We start from the raw sequence: 19,372 nt of genomic DNA on the forward strand, positions 1-19,372 counted from the left end.
TCTCTGAAGAAAGGTTAACTTTCAGGGTTACTACATACTTGCACCACTCACACATGCAATTTTAATAGGAATATGTTGCATTTTTGTCAGGATAGGAAGGGTAAATCACATTTATAGATTTTACTGATTTACATTATGAATGTTGCTCATTTAGGAGTTCCAAGATTGCTGCATGTTGAGTAACAGCTTAATTACATGTCTCTCATTGTGAAAACAGAAACTCAGAACAGAGACCCAGCAAATTCATATTTTTGGGTAAATTTCAGAAACTGGCTAGTAACTGCACTGCCTAGATGTTAACAAAAAAGAAATTCAGAGAACCTGAAAGAAAAATAAATTATAAAATGTAAGGAAAAAACACTGACTGGGAAGAATTATGCAGCTGTTTAGCAAAAAGCAGTGCAAGCTCCAGCTTTGGTGCAAGGCATGACTTCCACTAACCTAGAGGAAAAAATAAGTCAAATGTACTCAGAGCTGATTATCAACTCAAATGACTGGAAAAATGGAGAAGGCTTTAAAATGATATTCAGATGAGGTGATAAAACTGCAAAAATCATAGGTCAAAATGAAGAAAAGACTGGCTGAATACGAGACTGCTCAAGATGAGATACTTCAAAAAAAAAATAGAATTAGATGACAGACCATGTAGAGAACACCTGAGATATTCTGCTGTACCACAGAAGCTGAAAGAAACAGACTGTATTAAATTTTATGAAAGGACAAATAAGCAACTGGACAGATATTACACAGCAGAAGCTATTAATTGAAAGGATGCATCATGAGCATACTCTAAATCTGGCCATGAAAAAGCAACCTAGACTTTTAATAGTAAAGATGTAATCCTACCAGCAGAAGGACAAAACACTAAAAGTGTGGGAGAGTAGACTGTTTGTGGAAAATTATTACTCACTGTACACCAGGCAGAAGACAGTAAATGTATTCCACTAATCAGGGAATCTCAAGAAACAGGCATGAGATTCTTTCCTGGAGGAACAAAATCATTTTTTTTGATACAAGGCATGCTAAGGAGGAAATATAAAAGTTTGTCCAAGAAAAAGTGAGTTGTGAAACAGAAGGAGATTCTGCTTCTTGTTCTTCTGGTAATAAAGATCAAAGAGAGACTGTACCAGTGAAACCTTTCCCAATGTATCAATGGAAAATGCTTGACAGACAGAAAAAAAGTACAACAGTTGATGAGAAGAACTGGGAGCACATTGGAAATGAACCAGAAACTGGATTTGGGAGATGGAGATCAACATGAATAAAACTAACAACTCAAAAATTGACAGATAAATGTGGAACTACAAAGTGTTAATTATATTTCTGATACATGACAGTGCAAGACTACCTGGCAATATTGGACTTTTTTGACTTTGTTAAACATGTAGGGGACTCTAAAGCATATGCCCTACTTCATGCCATTAATGTTTAGAAGAACATTTGGGGTGAAGAAAAGCGTACATTGCAAGTAAAATAAATGTTTGTTCTTAATAGTAGTGCTTTTATAATGCATTTTATAATCTGCATTCTATAAAATAAAGTTTTCTCAGTTATTATCAAGTGTAAAGGGGATACTAAAGTAAACAGGTATCACTGTTTTTTTTTTTTCCTTTTTTCTTTATTTCTCCTTGTTCAGTTTTAAGAAATGCAGGCACTGCAATTTAAACAAAACAAAAAAGAGAGAAAGAAAGGTCTGGTGAAAAGAGCAGGATACAAGAAAAACAGATGTGCTTTTTCACTCTTGCATAGGGGAATGACTGTATTAAGGCATTTGGCTTGATCTAGTAACAAGTTTTAAGAGAAAGCAAATAAATAAATAAAAAAAATAGTCTAGCAAATAAATGAGTGCTTGTAGAAGCAACTCAGTAACTATTATCTCACCATGGAGACAATCTGATAAAGGGCAATAAAAACAGTATACTTACTTCTTTTAATGGCTTTACATTTAATGGTTAGGAGATAATGTTTTCTGAAAGCATTTAAGTGTTTTTCCAATCTAGGAAAGTAATAAAGGTAAGACAAAACCAAACAGCACTTAGAAGAAGCACAGGATGTACCATGCTTCTTATCATGCATAACCTTCCTTTTAGTTTAATCCAGGTCTGTGAGTGTGGCTGCCAGTCTGGGACAATTATTCTTACTAGGAGGGAAAAATGTCAATATTAAAGATGTACATAGTTTTGTGTGTTAGTATCAAGTTCATAGGTAGGTACAAGGCTATTGGCCCTATGACCTATATAAGCCTAGCTAAAAAGGTACCCTGGCTTTCGCTACCCAAGAAAATTATTTTCCTGAGCCCCTGTCGAGCAGAGCCACAGAAGTGATCCCCGGGGTGAATTTCCTATTTCCCATCCAATCATCAGGTTTTTCTTGAAGAGTACTAATGAGGAGCTTTTGTTTGATATAGATAAGTAGTTTGTTCCAGAGCATGGGAAGTCTCTGGGACAGCTCTCTCTCCACCATGTTGTTTATTGTGCTGACAAGGTTTAGGACTCTAGAGAGTGTAGCTCAGAGGGATTGGGATTTCTTTAAGTGGAGCATGTCCAACAGCTCTGGGTTTGGCATAGCTTTGTATGTTAGGCAAAGATCGCCCCTGAGTAGGCGATATGCAATGGAGTAAAGCTGGAGTTTTTTTTTATATGGTCTGCGTAGGGCATTTGTTTGAGGCTGGTAATCCTCTTTGTGAGGTATTGCAGCCTTTTCAGTTATTGCAGATGTCTTGTGAGGTACATACCAAAAGGGGCATTGTACTTTATAATTGGTCTAATGAGTGATGAGTAGAGGGGAACAATGGCCTCTTTTTTCCTGGATGAGAAACCTTTTGTGATGAGGTGCACCACATAGAAGGATTTCCTGACTACTGTGGTGCTGTGATTATCAAAGGAGAGACTACTGTACACCTGGGTCTCAAGGACTCATCATACTTTCGGTGTTAAGTAGACTACCGCATATGTGGTAGTTCATGGGTACAGAGTTTTTACCAAAGGGAATGACAATGCACTTTTTGGCATTGAGCTTGAGGCCATGGCTTTGACACCAGGCATCTGTCTCAGTGAGGCCCTTTTGTGCGATGTCCACATCGTTAGGAATTTTGATTATGGTTCCTAGCTTGCAGTCATCAGCAAACTTCATTAGCCAAAGACCTTCTGTGTTAGCCTGTACTTCAGAGAAGTAGATACCAAACAGGAGAGGACCCAGGACTGAAACTTGTGGTACTCCACTTGTCACTGGTCTGAAGTCAAATTTGGAGTCTGCTACTTTCACAATGTGGGTTCTGTCAGTGGGCCAGTTAGCAACCCATCTTGTGACATAGGGATTTATACCTAGTTTAGTGAGTTTATCTATAATTCCAGAGTGCGGGGTGGTGTCGAAACCCTTGGCGAGATCTAGATAGGCTATGTGAACAACCTTACACTCATCTAAAGCTTTGGTGACTGCTTCAAAGAAGTCTGTCAAGTTTAGGAGACATGATCTGCCTTTTATAAACCAGAAATGGGTGGGGTCCAGAGTATGGAGATTACCAATGTCTTTGTTTATAAGTTCCATGAAGATACGTTCCATGGCTTTGCAGACCAGGCTCGTAAGGCTAATGGGGCAGTAGATCCCGGGGTCTATGGTGGCTCCCCCCTTGGTGGAGTGGGATAACCATTGCTTTGTGCCATTCAGTGGGCACAAAGCCTGAGGTGAGGCTATGACTGAACATGGTACTTAGGTGGTGTGCCAGTTCATTCTGATAGTTCATGTAGAACGCAGCCTGGGATATTGTCAGGTCCCATGGATGCTGAGTTCTTGGCTTTGGAGAGTGGTTTTTACCTGTGCAGCTGTGATTACAGGAGCTTTGGATTCTTCCGGTATAGAGATGGGCTCTTTAGGGGGTGAGAAAGGGGGGTAAAGTTAACAGTGAACCTATCTGCCAGGATTTTGGCAATATCAGTTGGTTCCATATATTTAGTGCCATTGTGCTGTAACTCGGAGCAGATCTGAGTGTTGCCATTGAAATTCTTGACATAGCTATAGAATGCCTTGTGGCTGTCTTTAGAATCAGTGGCGATTTTGTTTTCTTAACTAGCTTTGGAGGATTTTATGAGGGATCTCAGCTTCTTTCTGAGGCTGACCAGGGAGTTCATCCAGTCATGGGATTTTACTCTTTCTTGCTACAGTTTCTTTCTTCTGTTGTAGAGTTTGTTTATGGCAGGAGACCACCAGATTGGCTTCCTTTTTTTGGAGGATAGCATCTTGGTTCTGTTAGGGATAGCACGATCCATGCACTCATGTAAGTGCTTATAAAGTGCATTTGTGTAGGATTCAGCAGTCGTACCTCTATTGTCCATCTGAATGGGTGTCATGAAGTTTGCCGCTTCTGTCTTAAGAAGCATGAAGTTGGCTTTGGAGAATTTTTTTATGGTGGTTTCCCTAATGGGAGGTGGGGACAGGATGTGTTTGTTTTGTTTGAGGGCTTTCAATAAAACAAAAAGTTTTGTAAGCTGTGACATAGGCTCAAATAGATATGACAAAAAATAACTGTATAAAAGATCAACCTGTCAAATATTGGTGCATGTAACTTAAAAGCTGGAACTAGACACTTAAAAAAGCTGCTACACATAAAAGGTGGGGATAACAATTTTAACATAATGACGCTTTCTATATTATCTTTAAATGTAAATGGACTCACAGATATATACAAAAAGAAAGAATAGTGAACTATATTAAAATGTGGAGTGCAAATAGTTATGCTACCAGAAGCAGCATTTGGAAAGAACTGAGCATGTGAATTTGATAAAGACAGGTTTTCAGGACAGCTATTCAGCAGAATAACTGTGACAAAGGAAAAGAGGAACATTTGTATTAATTGCAAGAAGTGTTCCAATAGCAACAGAAAAAGATAAAAGAAATACTAATTGCAAATTTGTAGTGCTAAGAGGCTACTGCAAGGGAGGAGGATTATACTGGCATGTATGTATATTCCACCTAAAACTGCTATAATGGAGCTTAAGAAAATTCTAGGAGAAATAATGAGCTTTCAACGGGGATATTTCTTATAGGTGGGACTGGAATTTGCTTTGTAGCAGTAATGATGTATCTGGGGGGGGCCCAGAAGGTAAAATATAACACAGGAAAGTAGAATTTTGAAGACATTTCTGAAAATATTTGGCATGGAGTTTGGAGTGAATGTATATATTATTCCTCAAAACACTAGTCTAGACTAGGCAGAACATATATTTCACAGGATGTGCATTTAATTGAAAGTTTTGATATGCATCCAATAGCTATTTCAGATCACACACTAATAACTAAAATAAAAAAAATGCAGGGCAATGAAATAAAATGAGACACTGGTGCTTTCCCATCTATCTGTTGAAAAGACAGTAATTAAAGGAATCTTCTTCTTCTTTCGGCTTTTTCCCAGTTAGGGGTCACCACAGTGGATCACTGTCTGCTCATGATTGGCAGTGGAGTTTTACGGTGTCGAGTTGCCAGCCCAGCACCCAACCTTCCACAGAAGGCACACACATGCACACACTCACACCTAGGGCCTAGACCGATCGTCTTTGGGATGTGGGAGGAAACCCACGTGACCACAGGGAGGGCATGCAGACTCCACACAGAAGGCACCCCAGCCGAGGATTGAACTGGAGAACCTCTTGCTGTGAAGCGGCAATGCTAACCACTGCGCCACTGTGGCCACCCACAGTAATTAAAGGAATGGTTAGTGGAAATTACTCAGGAGTTACTAGAGAAGATAGAAATTTCCTCTGGAAATATAGCTAGGGAGTAGAATAAAATTAAAGTAGAGTTTAAAAATAGGGTGGAAATGAAAAGTGAGATATGGTTAAGAAGTAATAAAATTATTTAGAGGGACTGACAAAGGTTAATAAAGCATTACAGAATGGGGGAGTCTCACAAAACAATAAGAGTATAAATTGCAGAATGCTAAACAGAAAATAAAAGATTACCTCAATAATGTGCATGACTTTAGAAAGACTGCTGTTAAGTAACTGGTTTCTGATAACTCCAGAGCAGAAAAACTTTTAGCACAATGACTCAAAGTAGAAAGAGTTGTCACCAAGCTTAGGGAGCCTATAACAAGAAAAATAAGAGATCCTGTAGATGTTCTAGAAGTATTTCAAAAATGTTATGAAAGTCTGGTTAAACAGAAAACTATGGAAATCAAGAAAAGGTACTAATGAAAAAGTTTATGGAAGAATTAAATATGCCAGTGTTAGCAGTAGACGAGGCTCAATTACTAGGATACGAGTAGATGAGATAAAATCCACAACAAAGTCCCTAGAAATAGATAGTATTTCTGTGGAGGTTTGGAAGTTAGGAGGGAAAAAGCTGGTAAAGATCTGGAAGGCTTAGTTTAAAAGTATTTTAAGAGGAGGAAAAGAACCAAAATCCTGGAAGAAAGCAGTAGTGGCTGTAACACCTAAGGAAGGCAAAGCTCCATCAGATCCAGCTACATAGAGGACCATTTCAATCCTAATCCATGATTACAAAGGGTTTATATCTATAATGGCTAAAAGAATGGCAAAGGTGATGCCAAAATTGATAGATATGGATCAACGTGTTTTGTGGTGGGGAGGCAAACATTTGATAACATTAACAGAACGTTGATGATCCAGAGGGAAGCAGAATGTAAAACAATATCACTGTTGTTTGTAGGTCTTGATACAGATAAAACATTTGACAGAGTATCCTGGGAGTTTATGAGCAGGGCAATGGAAACATTTGCATTTCCTGGTAAAATTATGAGGTTGATTAGAAGCACATATGAGGGACTGGAGGCAAAAATTAAAGTGGGTGGGTTCTTCTCTGATAATTTCTGTTTGAATAGAGGAATCAGGCAGGGGTGTGCTCATTTGCATTATATTTAGAACAACTGGCAAAGAAAATAAGGAATATAATTGGCATAGTAGTCAAGAAAAGCTGTCTGTTTACAGATGATATTGTTTTCTACCTAATAAAACCAGAGCAGGACATTTTAGTGTGGTGGAATATTTTGAAACAGTTTCAAATCTTTTTGGGATACAAAATTAATGAAGTTAAAACAAATGCAATAGCTGAAAATTATGTACCCACACACAAATTGGTTCAGCAATATCCTTATCTATGGGGACATGATAAAATGAAGTACTTAGGAGTATGGATTACAAAGAATTCTGATGTGGCAGCTAAAGGTATTTGAGAAGAAACTAACAGATAATACAAACATTGAGGCATTGGAAGCTCTGTTTTATTTATTTATTTTTATTTATTTAATTATGGATAGCAAAATACAAGTAGTTAAAATGTTTTTAGTCCCTTTAGTTATATACACAGGTCAGGCATATTTTTTCAACCAGAGGAGAAATTGTGTAAAGCAATTAATAAAGAGCTGAAGGATTTTTTCTGGGAGTGGAAGGTGGCAAGAATCAAGTGAGATGAGCTGATTCTTCCAATAGAACAAGGCAGTCTGGAATTACCCAATTTGAAGATGTATTAGAGCTACACAGTTAAGGCTCCTATACATAGCAGAAGCAGACACCTATAATTCAAAGTGGGAGGGGATGATGACAAAACAGGGAAGGGGGGTTCAAGAAATAAGGGGAGACCGATTTTGGATGCAGATACTTAAGGAGAATGATAACACAACAGAATATTATATTCATAAAGTAGCAAAAAGTATTCTAAGAACTAAGCCAACATTGGAATGGAGAAAGAGATTCTGCTAATAGGGATGACTGTAATTAGGGGTACAGACTGTCATGCAAGGAGATACTGCTAGCACAGCTAGCTAGAATTTTGTAAATAATTATATGTCATTTGAAAATCAGCATGATTTTTTTATAAGATGCTTGTGTTACAACTGCATTAGAACTGTATGCCAAGTGTATATCAAACTGGTCTGTACAGACATGTGTGTTAAAAAGATATTTTCTAAACCGCTTGTGCTTAACATGTAACCACAGTGTACCCTGCTGGAAGAGAACAGAAATGTACATGCACTGTTGTAGCTATTTAATGTGTATATTTTAACAGTGGAAACTGGAATACTAGAGGTTAACTTCAGAAAAAGTGCTGAAATTAAATTACTTTATAGGCTAGTCCAGAGACATAATGTGTGTACTAGGGAGCTTTCTGTATTGTCTTCAGAGTGAACTAATTACTACCTCTCAACAAACCAAAAACCACTGTGTAGGCAGAATGAGAGACCAAAGGCAAAAAACACCTTCTTTAGCAAAAAAATGCTTTAATGTCACTTTCGTCTCAAAGAGACTTCATTAGAATAAAATCCAACACACAATTACACATTATATACTATCCAGATAAAACAATTAACACTTCAATTAAGACTTAATTGATTAAAACATCAAATTAAAGAACCTATCTATAGGCAATGTATTTTTGTAGGTATATATTAGAAGGCCTCTACATCGAGTTACCACACTTGAATAAAACTATTCAGATAGAAGGGGTTTACAATTGTAGGACACAAGGTTCATAGGTTCATAGGTACATACTAGGCTATCTGCCCTGAGGCAATTATAAGCCTAGCCCGATTCTGTATGGCTTACGCCACCCCTTGATTTGAGTATACTGTGCCCTTTTTAAGGTTTAATTTACTGTGCCTCTGTCTAATAGTGACATGGGAGTAATCCCTGGGACAAACCTACGATCCCCCATCCACCTATTGAGATTCTTCTTGAAGAGATTCAGTGAGGTGCTCTGCCTCACATGAACTGGAATTCTATTCCAGAGCGAAGGGAGCCTCTGGGTTATGAACCTGTCCCTCCAGCAAGTTCTATTTATTTCTGTGCTGAAGTTCAAGTCCCTCAAGCATGTGGCTCTAAGGGATTTAGATTTACTGAGGTGGAGCATGTCCATTAATTCTGGATTTGATATAGCTTTGTATGTCAGGCATAGATCGCCTCAAAGTAGGCGGTATGCAACTGAGTAGAGCTGGAGTTTTTTTAACCGAGTAGCATATGGCATCTGTTTGAGACCCTTGATCCTCTTGGTGAGATACTTTTGGGGTCTTTCTATTTGCTGCAGGTGTCAGGTAAGGTACATCCCAAAAGGGGCATTGTATTCTATGATGGGCCTGATGAGGGATGAATAAAGGGGCACAATTACCTCTCTTGATTTAGATGTGAAACCCTTCGTGATGAGGTGGGCTATGTAGGGATAGTTTATATTGCGGTTTGTTCTAGTTGTTTTGAATTTTATGTTGGTATGTCCATTAGATGTTTAACAAAAGAATTACAGAACATTTGTATTGTATTGTATTAGGATAAAAAATATGAATAACGCTTTATATAAGCACACTCAAATGTCATGATTATAAAATAAATAGTTTTCCATTTTGGAAAAAAAGTGCCTATAGATTTAAGAGGTGGTAGCTTTAAAAATAGAATAGAGCAGAGAAAGGCCTTGTGGCAATTTAAATTAGCAGACAGACTGCCAATATTAAATGTTTTCTAAAAAGTAGGAGACAAAGTAAGAGATAATCTTTAATGAAGTCTCTGAGATTAAAGCAACATTAAAGCATTTTTTCACTAAAGAAGATGTTTTTTGCCTTTGGTCTCTCATTCTGCCTACATGGTGGTTTTTGGTTTGTTCATTTATTTCTACCACTGCATCCATTTTGGACTTTTATTGGTGTAATTATTACTTCTGAAAGTATGACGAAATGCAATTGTTTTATGACTTCCAGCATCTACCAAAGATCTGAGGTTTACATATTTTCACACATAGATGCTAAATACTGCCAAGCTTGCAACAGTGGGTGTTTCACCTGGGATAGAGTTAAATGACAAGCATTGGTGTCATTCTGCAAGCTATCCCAGCACTAATATTTGAGATATTAATTTGAGAACCCTCTGTATTCTGTCTTGGACCTGATAAGAACAAGAACCATTCACCACAACATTTGCATTGCTCTGATGAAGTAAGTTTCTAGGGAAAAGTATAATTTTCTTGGATATAGTCAGGAATATAGCAAAGCTTAATTTAGATATTTTCTTTATTTATTTGAGATTGTCTGGCAATGTTGTTTTAAATATGTGATTTTATACTCTGATGTCACTGTGATTTTATACTGAGTATTTTCTTTTATTAATTATTAAATATATTTAAACATTTCATTGTGACTGATCTGTCTAGAGATATTTAAGTTTTGAGAGTACTTGCATATTTAGTTGGTGACACTGTGTGGGCCACTCCTAATGGCTTTGTTCTTAGTCCAAATACCATTTGTATTAATATTAATATTACACAGTAGGATTGGACACCCTTTGTTAATGGCCTTAAAGAAGCTGATAAGGAGTTGGCTGATAGCAGTGATAACTACCTTACAGTCTTGGAAAAAGGGAACATAGCTAGTAAACGTGATCCACCCTTTCCCAGGTGTGTGTGTGTGTGTGTGTGTGTGTGTGTGTGTGTGTGTGTGTGTGTGTGTGTGTGTGTGTGTGTGTGTAAATAAAACCTCAAAGAGGGCAGGGGCACGATGCACTGGTTGGACAGAGTGGGTACTGGAAATCATGGCTTAGCCACTCAGCTGAAATCTCAACTCTATAGCTGTGCCAGTGGGGACTCTTATTGGGGATCTGGAGAAAGATGGAGAAACTATCCCCAAATTTACTGTGGTCTCTGTGTGCTCTTAAGGAAAATTGCACTTGATGCAGAGAGCTGCATCTGGAAATACTGTGTGTGTATCTGTTATCCTCCCAGTGTACATCCCCCACTGGTGCTAGTGGTGAGGATTGAGGCTCCTTGATTACTGGTCCAGACAATAGGCAAGAGGGGGCTGGAATTTATTGGAGGCAACTGGCAAAAGAACCAAGGTGTTGGGAGCAAATGATTAGAGAAGGAAAGGTAATAGAATGGAAAAAGGCTAAGAATTTATTTGGACTGTGGCTAGAGATTGCCTTCCCTTATCAAGGATTGATGTCAGAGTATAGGCAGAGAGAAAGAAATAGGGGGAATCCTCAGTGAAAGACCAGCACTGGTAGAGTTTTAGGTAGAATCTATAACTGAAACTGCTGTTAAAAAGGGAACAATTAGTAGAGCATATAAAATATTGCATGATAACTATAAGACTCAATCAGAGGAGTTTAGACAGGATTGGGAAGAGAGATTGGTAAGCAATTCACAAAGAAACAATGGGATGATATATGTATGTCTGTCAAATATGTAACAAAGTCTAGAGGATTTAGGATCTTTGCTTGGAAGTGTTTACGTTGGTATTTTTACACCCCAAGAATACTCCAATGATTTTTTTCTCAGATAGATAGCAAATGTTGGATTTGTAATGGGGAAGACAGAAGTAATCAGGAACATATTTTTTGGGAGTATACTGGGTTAGCAGACTTTAAAAAGTCATTGCAGTCTACTCGATCAGAAATACTGGCTGAGCAAATTGGTATAAGTAAGGAAATTTTTTTTCAAGCTATGATACAGAATCAGAATTGCCTAGACATTGTAAGTCTCTGCGGAGTCTAATTGTGATGGCTGCCAAAAAAGCAATTATTAGGAAATGGAAATCAAAGTCTACAACAACTGTACTAGAAGTAGTGAATATAGTAATAGAAATAAAACAAATGGAACTGGGATCTTTAGAAAAGGGTGGTAACAGTACATGCAGATGAGGAATGAGGTTTAAAAGAAGGCAGGATTTGAGTAAGCTATGTATTGTTTGACTCCCAGTGACTGGACAGATTAAACTGCTTGTTTTTTTTACTAGCCATATCCATATAACGGCGCTTCAAGTTTCTCAGTTTTTGAGCAGATGACAGCTGTGTTATTTGCATACTAAAAAAAGGCAAGTTTGCTGACAGGAGACAATCAAGTTATTGATGAAAATGTTAGAGAAGTAGAACAAGAATAGAGCCTTGATGAACACCTGTTTTAACTAGGAGAAACTAACTGGAATAATCTAAAGTCTTTACCACTTGATAGTGCCGTTGAAACTTTTAACTCTACCTTCCTAAATATACTTAACACCCAAGCACCTCCGCGAACCATAAGAATCAAATCTAAATTCACACCATGGTTAACTAGAGAAACCAAAAAACTCATGCGACAGAGAGACAAATGCTGGAAACTATCTCAGCATAATAAACATCCTGAGACCCTACTTCAATATAAACAACTTCGCAACCTTACTAAAAGACTTATATACAAAGACAAACAATCCTACTATATGACTCTCCAAGCCAACCATTCTAATAACCCCAAACAATTTTGGAAGTCCATAAATTCTCTTCTCAACCCAGGCACCAAAAATAATCCTTGCCCTGATACTACCAAATCCGACACAGAAATTGCTACTCTGTTCAACTCCTTCTTTATTAATTCTATAGCTGAACTAAATACATCCTTCCCTACCAACCCATCCTCACAGTTCTGTCACTCTACCCCAGCCTCTAAACCCAACCCTCCCACCACTTTTCAACTCAAACCAGTCTCTACCTCATATATAAAACAACTTCTCAGCAAACTGAAACCTTGCTCAAATGCCCCAGATAATATTCCATCTAAATTCTTACAAATTGCTGCAGATGGAATCGCTCTCCCCATTAGCATCCTAATCAATCGATCCATACAGGAATCATATGTCCCTAAACTGTGGCGTACTGCCTTTATACACCCCCTTCATAAGGGTGGTATAAACAATAATACCTCAAACTTTCGTCCCATAGCCATCCTCTCCCCAGTATCGAAAATACTGGAAAAATGCGTTCATGTTCAACTAATGCTTTTCCTTACGAAAAACCACCTCCTCTCTCACACTCAACATGGTTTCCGTCCTGGCCATAGCACTATAACTGCCCTACTTTCATTCCTTGATATAGTCAATCATGCTCGTGACTCTGGCAAAATAGTTTCAACAGTCCTACTTGATCTCTCTAAGGCTTTTGACACTGTCTCCCATACTCATCTCCTTAGTCACCTCTCTAACCTTAACCTCTCTGACAATACATTATCCTGGTTCTCAAGTTACCTTTCCAACAGATCCCAAGCTGTAAAATGGAGAAAAGGCACCTCTAACTTCCTTCCTACCCCCACTGGAGTTCCCCAAGGTTCCATTCTTGGCCCCATGCTTTTCAATATCTTCATCAATGACTTCCACTCTGCTATCCCAAATACTGATATAGTACAATACGCCGACGACTCCACCTTAATCTGCTGTGCCACCAATCTCCCTGAACTTCTAGCACACACTCAAAATGCCTTCTCTGCCACTGAGAACTGGATGCTCCATAATCACTTATCTCTAAATGCTAACAAATCTAAAATACTACTCTTCCCGCTACAAAATCCTTCCCTCTTGACAAAAGACCTTCAAAATTAGAAGCCTTAAAATTCTACCATAGAAATTGTCCCGCATGCCAAACTTCTTGGGGTCACTATCGATGAAAACCTAAAATTTGACATCCATGTTCAACTCAACATTAAGAAAACACATCAAAAACTTGGCCTGTTATACAGAAACTTCCACTATCTCTCTCCTGCTTCTAGACAAACGCTTGCCACTACCTATCTTCTTCCCTCACTAATGTATGGTGCCCTCTATTAACTAACTTATCCACCTCCACCTCCTCAAAAATGGAAAGTTGTTATAACAAAATTTCTAAATTCACCACCAAAGCAAAACACTCCTCCCATCATTGCTCTGCCCTCCAGTCACTAAACTGGCTAGAACTCCCCAACCTTCTAGACTACCTCCAATTAACCACTGCCCACAGGCTAATATTTAGCCCCTCTAAATGTCCTGCACTATCCAACATCCTTCAACCATATACCCCTAATAGGCCACTTCGTTCAGCCCACCTAAACCTACTCAATGTCCACAAACCAAAACGACCTCCCGGCAGCACCTCCTTTCTTTTTCCTTAGCCAAAAAGTGGAACTCTCTCCCTCCTTCTTTAAGATTGATTGAAAATCCTAATAATTTCAAAAAATTACTCCATTCCTACCTGTTTTCTAAGTGGAAGTGCAACTGCACTTTCCCCACCTAGCCCCCTCACTGTACATATTAACAGTAATGCTATTCAATTTCTTACTACTATCAACCTTGTTCATATCTACTTATTGCTACTGTTGTCCTGTGTATATATGTAAATACTGTAAATAGTTTGCTCTCCCTTTATTCCCCTCCCTAAAAACCTATGCTTGCTCTACCACTCTGCCATTACTAGAATCAGACTCGTTGTAATCTTTAATCATCCATTTCAAGATATAAATAATATGTTATGTAAACACCATTCCTTTTACTACCTCTGTATCAAAAATTACCAGCATTCATACCATGTAGACTGACGGTTGCATCCTTATGTATCTGTACCTTGAATCTTATGTTTATTTTTATCTTTTGTATTTTGTATTTTGTTTTATCTTTGTATTTTGTAATGTGGAGCTTTTCTCCCCGGGCCTCCACTGAAAATGGGCTCCTGAGCCCAGTGGACCTCCCCGGTCATCAAACTGAAATAAATAAATAAATAAATAAAATAAAGGGAGAGAAAGAAGAGAGCCATTTGACAGATCGATATCTTTCACATAGGTAGTTAGAGAACCATAGAACAGTCAATTTGGAAAGGCCCATAGAAGACATTTGTGTCAGAAGTATCTGACATGACACTGTGAAAGGCTTTTGATAGTTCTAGAAAAACAGAAGAGATAAACTTTCTTTGGTCTTTAGCCTTATTAATGGTGTCATAAAAGTTGAGGAGAGCTGTAGTGGTGCTATGGCCTGATTGGAAACCACATTGTGCTGTGGTTAGGAGATCATTTTGTAAGAGGTACTGAAGGAGTTACTTATTAATATACTTTACTGGGATCTTAGAAAGGGGGGCAAGATGGCAGTTGGCCTAAAGTTAGAGATTTCAAATGAGATACCTCCTTTATGGATAAAAATAATGAAGATTTTTTTTCCACAGGGAGTCTTGAATAGATCTGTTAATGATAATTGAGACTGGGTATGGTATAGAGCTTGCAGCAAGCTTAAGGTCCTCAGAAGAGAGATCGTCAGCAGAAGAAAACAAGATTTAAGTCTGCTTATTACCTATTAAACAAATGTTGTGGAGACAGGTTGAATATTGAAGTCATGGATGCCATGATTAGTTGGTCTTTCAGAAGGATTAAATAACTGGGGAGAGCTGTAGGTAAGAGAAGCTATGATGTTGATGAAGAAAGTGTTATATTTGGTAGCTTTTTCTTAAGGGGATAAGTCTGGGTGTACTGGAAAATATTAGGGTTCAACCAAACACCCTAAAAATGGATGATTTCAACTACCCCACCATTAACTGGGAAAACTACTCATGTACCAACTCCTTCACTCAATGCTTTCTGGAATTCATAAACTCCAATGCCCTGGATCAACTTATCTACACCCCCACCAGGGGCAACAATATCCTAGATCTAGTCATTACCAACATGAGTGACCGGTGTTCCACACCTGAAGTCAACACCTCATTGGTCTGATCCGACCATAAGCTAATTACCCTAGATAGCCACATCCTACCCCCACTCCCCATTAAGGAAACCACGGTAAAAAAAATTCTCCAAAGCCAACTTCATGCTTCTTAAGACAGAAGTGGTGAACTTCATGACACCCATGCAGATGGATAATACAGTTATGACTACTGAATCCTGCACAACTGCACTTTATAAGCACTTACAAGAGTACATGGATCGTGCTATCCCAAACAGAACCAAGACTCTATCCTCCAAAAAAAGGAAGCCTATCTGGTGGTCCCCTGCCATAAACAAACTGTACAACAGAAGAAAGAAACTGTTGCAAAAGAGAGTAAAATTCCATGAGTGGAGGAGCTCCCTGGTCAGCCTCAGTAAGAATTTGCGATCCCTGATAAAATCCTTCAAAGCTAATTAAGAAAACAAAATTGCCACTGATTCTAAAGACAAACACAAAGCATTCTATAGCTATGTCAAGAATCTCAATGACAACACTCAGATCTGCTCTGAGTAACAGCACAATGGCACTAAATATATGGAACCAACTGATATTGCCAACATCCTGGCAGATAGGTTCAGTGCTAACTTTACCCCCCTCTCACCCCTAAAGGGCCCATCTCTATACCAGAAGAATGCAAGCTTCCTGTAATCATGGCTGCACAGGTAAAAACAACACTCTCCAAAGCCAAGAACACAGCATCCATGGGACCAGACAACATCCCAGGCTGCATTCTACATGAACTACAGAACGAACTGGTACCCCACCTAAGTACCATGTTCAGTCATAGCCTCACCTCAGGCTTTGTGCCCGTTGAATGGCGCACAGCAAAGGTCATCCCACTTCCCAAGGGGGGAGGCACCACGGACCCCGGGAACTACCGCCTCATTAGCCTGACGAGCCTGGTCTGCAAGGCCATGGAACGTATCATCATGGAACTTATAAACAAAGGCATTAGTAATCTCCAAACTCTGGACCCCACCCAGTTCGGGTTTGTAAATGGCAGATCATGTCTCCTAAACCTGATAGACTTCTTTGAAGCAGTCACCAAAGCCATAGACAAGAGTAAGGTGGTTCACACAGCCTATCTAGATCATGCCAAGGCTTTCGACACCACCCCCCACTTTCAAATTATAGATAAACTCACTAAACTAGGTATAATTCCCTATGTCACAAGATGGGGTTGCCAACTGGCTAACTGACAGAACCCACACTGTGAAAGTAGCAGACTCCAAATCTGACTTTAGACAAGTGAAAAGTGGCGTACCGCAGGATTCAGTCCTGGGTCCTCTCCTGTTTGGTATCTACTTCTCTGAAGTACAGGCTAACACAGAAGGTTTTTGGCTAATGAAGTTCGCAAATGACTGCAAACTAGGAGCCATAATCGAAACTCCTAACGATGTGGACATCTTTCAAAAGGGCCTCACTGAGACAGATGCCTGGTATCAAAGCCATGGCCTCAAGCTCAATGCCAAAAAGTGCATTGTCATCCCCTTTGGTAAAAACTCTGTACCCATGAACTACAACATAGGTGGTAGTATACTTAACACTGAAAGTGTGATAAGAGACCTTGGGACACAGGTGGACAGTAGTCTCTCCTTTGATAATCACATCGCCACAGTAGTCAGGAAATCCTTCTATGTGGCACACCTCATCTCAAAAGGTTTCTCATCCAGAAAAAAAGAGGTCATTGTTCCCCTCTACTCATCACTCATTAGACCCATAATAGAGTACAATGCCCCTTTTGACATGTACCTCACAAGACGTCTACAACAACTGGAAAGGCCGCAGAAATACCTCACAAAGAGGATTACCAGCCTCAAACAGATGCCCTATGCAGACCGTCTCAAAAAACTCCATCTTTACTCCATCACACATAGCCTAGTCAGAGGTGATCTCTGCCTAACATGCAAAGATATGTCAAACCCACAGCTGTTGGACATGGTCCACTTAAAGAAATTCCAGTCCCTCCGAGCTACATGCTCTAGAGACATAAACCTTGTCACCAAAATAAATAGAACATGCCGGAGGGATAGATTCCTGTCCCAGAGGCTTCCCATACTCTGGAATAAACTACCTATCTATATCAAACAAAGCTCCTCATTAGCACTCTTCAAGAAAAATCTTGATGATTGGATGGAAAATAGGAAATTCATTCCAGGGATCACTTCCGTGGCTCTGCTCAACAGTGGCACATGAAAATAATTTTCTTGGGTGGCAAAAGTCAGGGTACCTTTTTGGCTGGGCTTGTATAGGCCCTAGGGCCGACAGGCTTATAGGTAGGTACAGGCTATGAACCTATGGATATGGGTTTGTGAGAAAGGACAGCCAGGCGGTCCTCATATCCTGTTCGGGCTGTCCCATTATGTGCATTCAAGTCACCCACTTTCAACACCAATTCACGTTGTCTTATCATTAGACTGGAGTCTGATTGCCATGAGTCTGCCACTAATTCTGACGACATCCCTCACTGCCTTCTGAAGCTTCTCTCTCACCACAATTTCCACACCATTTCTAGCCTGTCCTCCTCTTGAATATTAGAATTTGGGTCCCAAGCCAAGTGACTTTGCTGCACTGCCCTTCTAGCTTGGATTTTGGATACATAGGATGTCCAGCCTCCCCTGTGCCATTATATAATCCACTTCCAAGCTCCATCTTGTCAGTAAACTTACACTGAGTGGAGCAATTCTTAATTCATGTTTGTCAGGTTGATTGGTTTTACATCCAGCTTTTGCTAAACAGCAAGCTAGGTAACCCAGGCTGGGCAACTTGACACAGGCCAGCCAATTGACTCAGGGCTGTTGGGTTTTATGGTGGGCACACATTGACCAATAGGGGCACATGCACCCCTCCCAGCATTAGCATGGGTCCCTGTCATAGGTCAGAGTAGGCCGGGTCCTCACCTCACATCACCATCAAATACCCATGCCCATTTGGTGACATTAGTCAACGTGACCGAATCACCTACAGCCATATTTTACACTGTTGAGTGGCTAGCCCTGCCATGGTAATCAGTCTGTGATCCATATTCTCCTATCTTGAGGATACTGCATATCAAAGTAGATACCCAAAGCAGTTGGTCTATACAATTCTTCCCCCTATAGGGCACTATATAGAGTCTATGCTGCTGCATAGCTCCATTCATTGGTGAGTTTGAGATGGAAACACTCAGCTTGTTTTTCAGAGGTTGGAGTAACCACACAAAGACACAAGTAGAATATGCACACACCAAACAGGCATTGGCCAGAGGTCAGGATCAAACCTTGTACTTTGTGCATGGGAGGCAAAGAATTTAATCTTTATACCAACTATATATAGTTTATGCACACACACACACACACACACACACACACACACACATATATATATATATATATATATATATATATATATATATATATATATATATGTATACCAGAAAATGATGACTTTAGAGACTGGGTAGAAGAGACAATCTTGAAGCCTATTAAAAAAATAAAGATTTAAAGAATTAAAATTTGTGCATATTTTTGAACAAACTGTATAAATTCCAACTAATTTCACGATCTGTCGGGCTTATTTAAATCTTCCTTACTTGCAGTTAGTAAGTCTGCTTTAAGGTTACAATGCATACCTTATGAAGGGCAGATTTGAATAAATAACCTTACTTACACAGAACATCAGTTTGTTTAGATAACTGGTTTCCCAGAAAAATAGTTAGAGGCTGTAATACTGCATTGTATTGGCCTAAACATCAAGGTACTGTGTATCAGTTACCAGATAGTAACATTAATTGCCTTTTACAAACTGTGCTTTCTATATCATGAAAAAAGTAGCTCTTCCTTCTTCATTAGCAAGGGGTTGTTAAAGGGGCACTATCTCGTTTCTAAAATCAGTTGCTTGCTAGAGCACTTTGTTTACCTTTTAGTGCATTGTAAGTCA

This window comes from Protopterus annectens, chromosome 5.part1 (assembly GCF_019279795.1).
Source record: "Protopterus annectens isolate FY-2018-M chromosome 5.part1, PAN1.0, whole genome shotgun sequence".
In the NCBI taxonomy this organism is placed as follows: Eukaryota; Metazoa; Chordata; order Ceratodontiformes; family Protopteridae; genus Protopterus; species Protopterus annectens.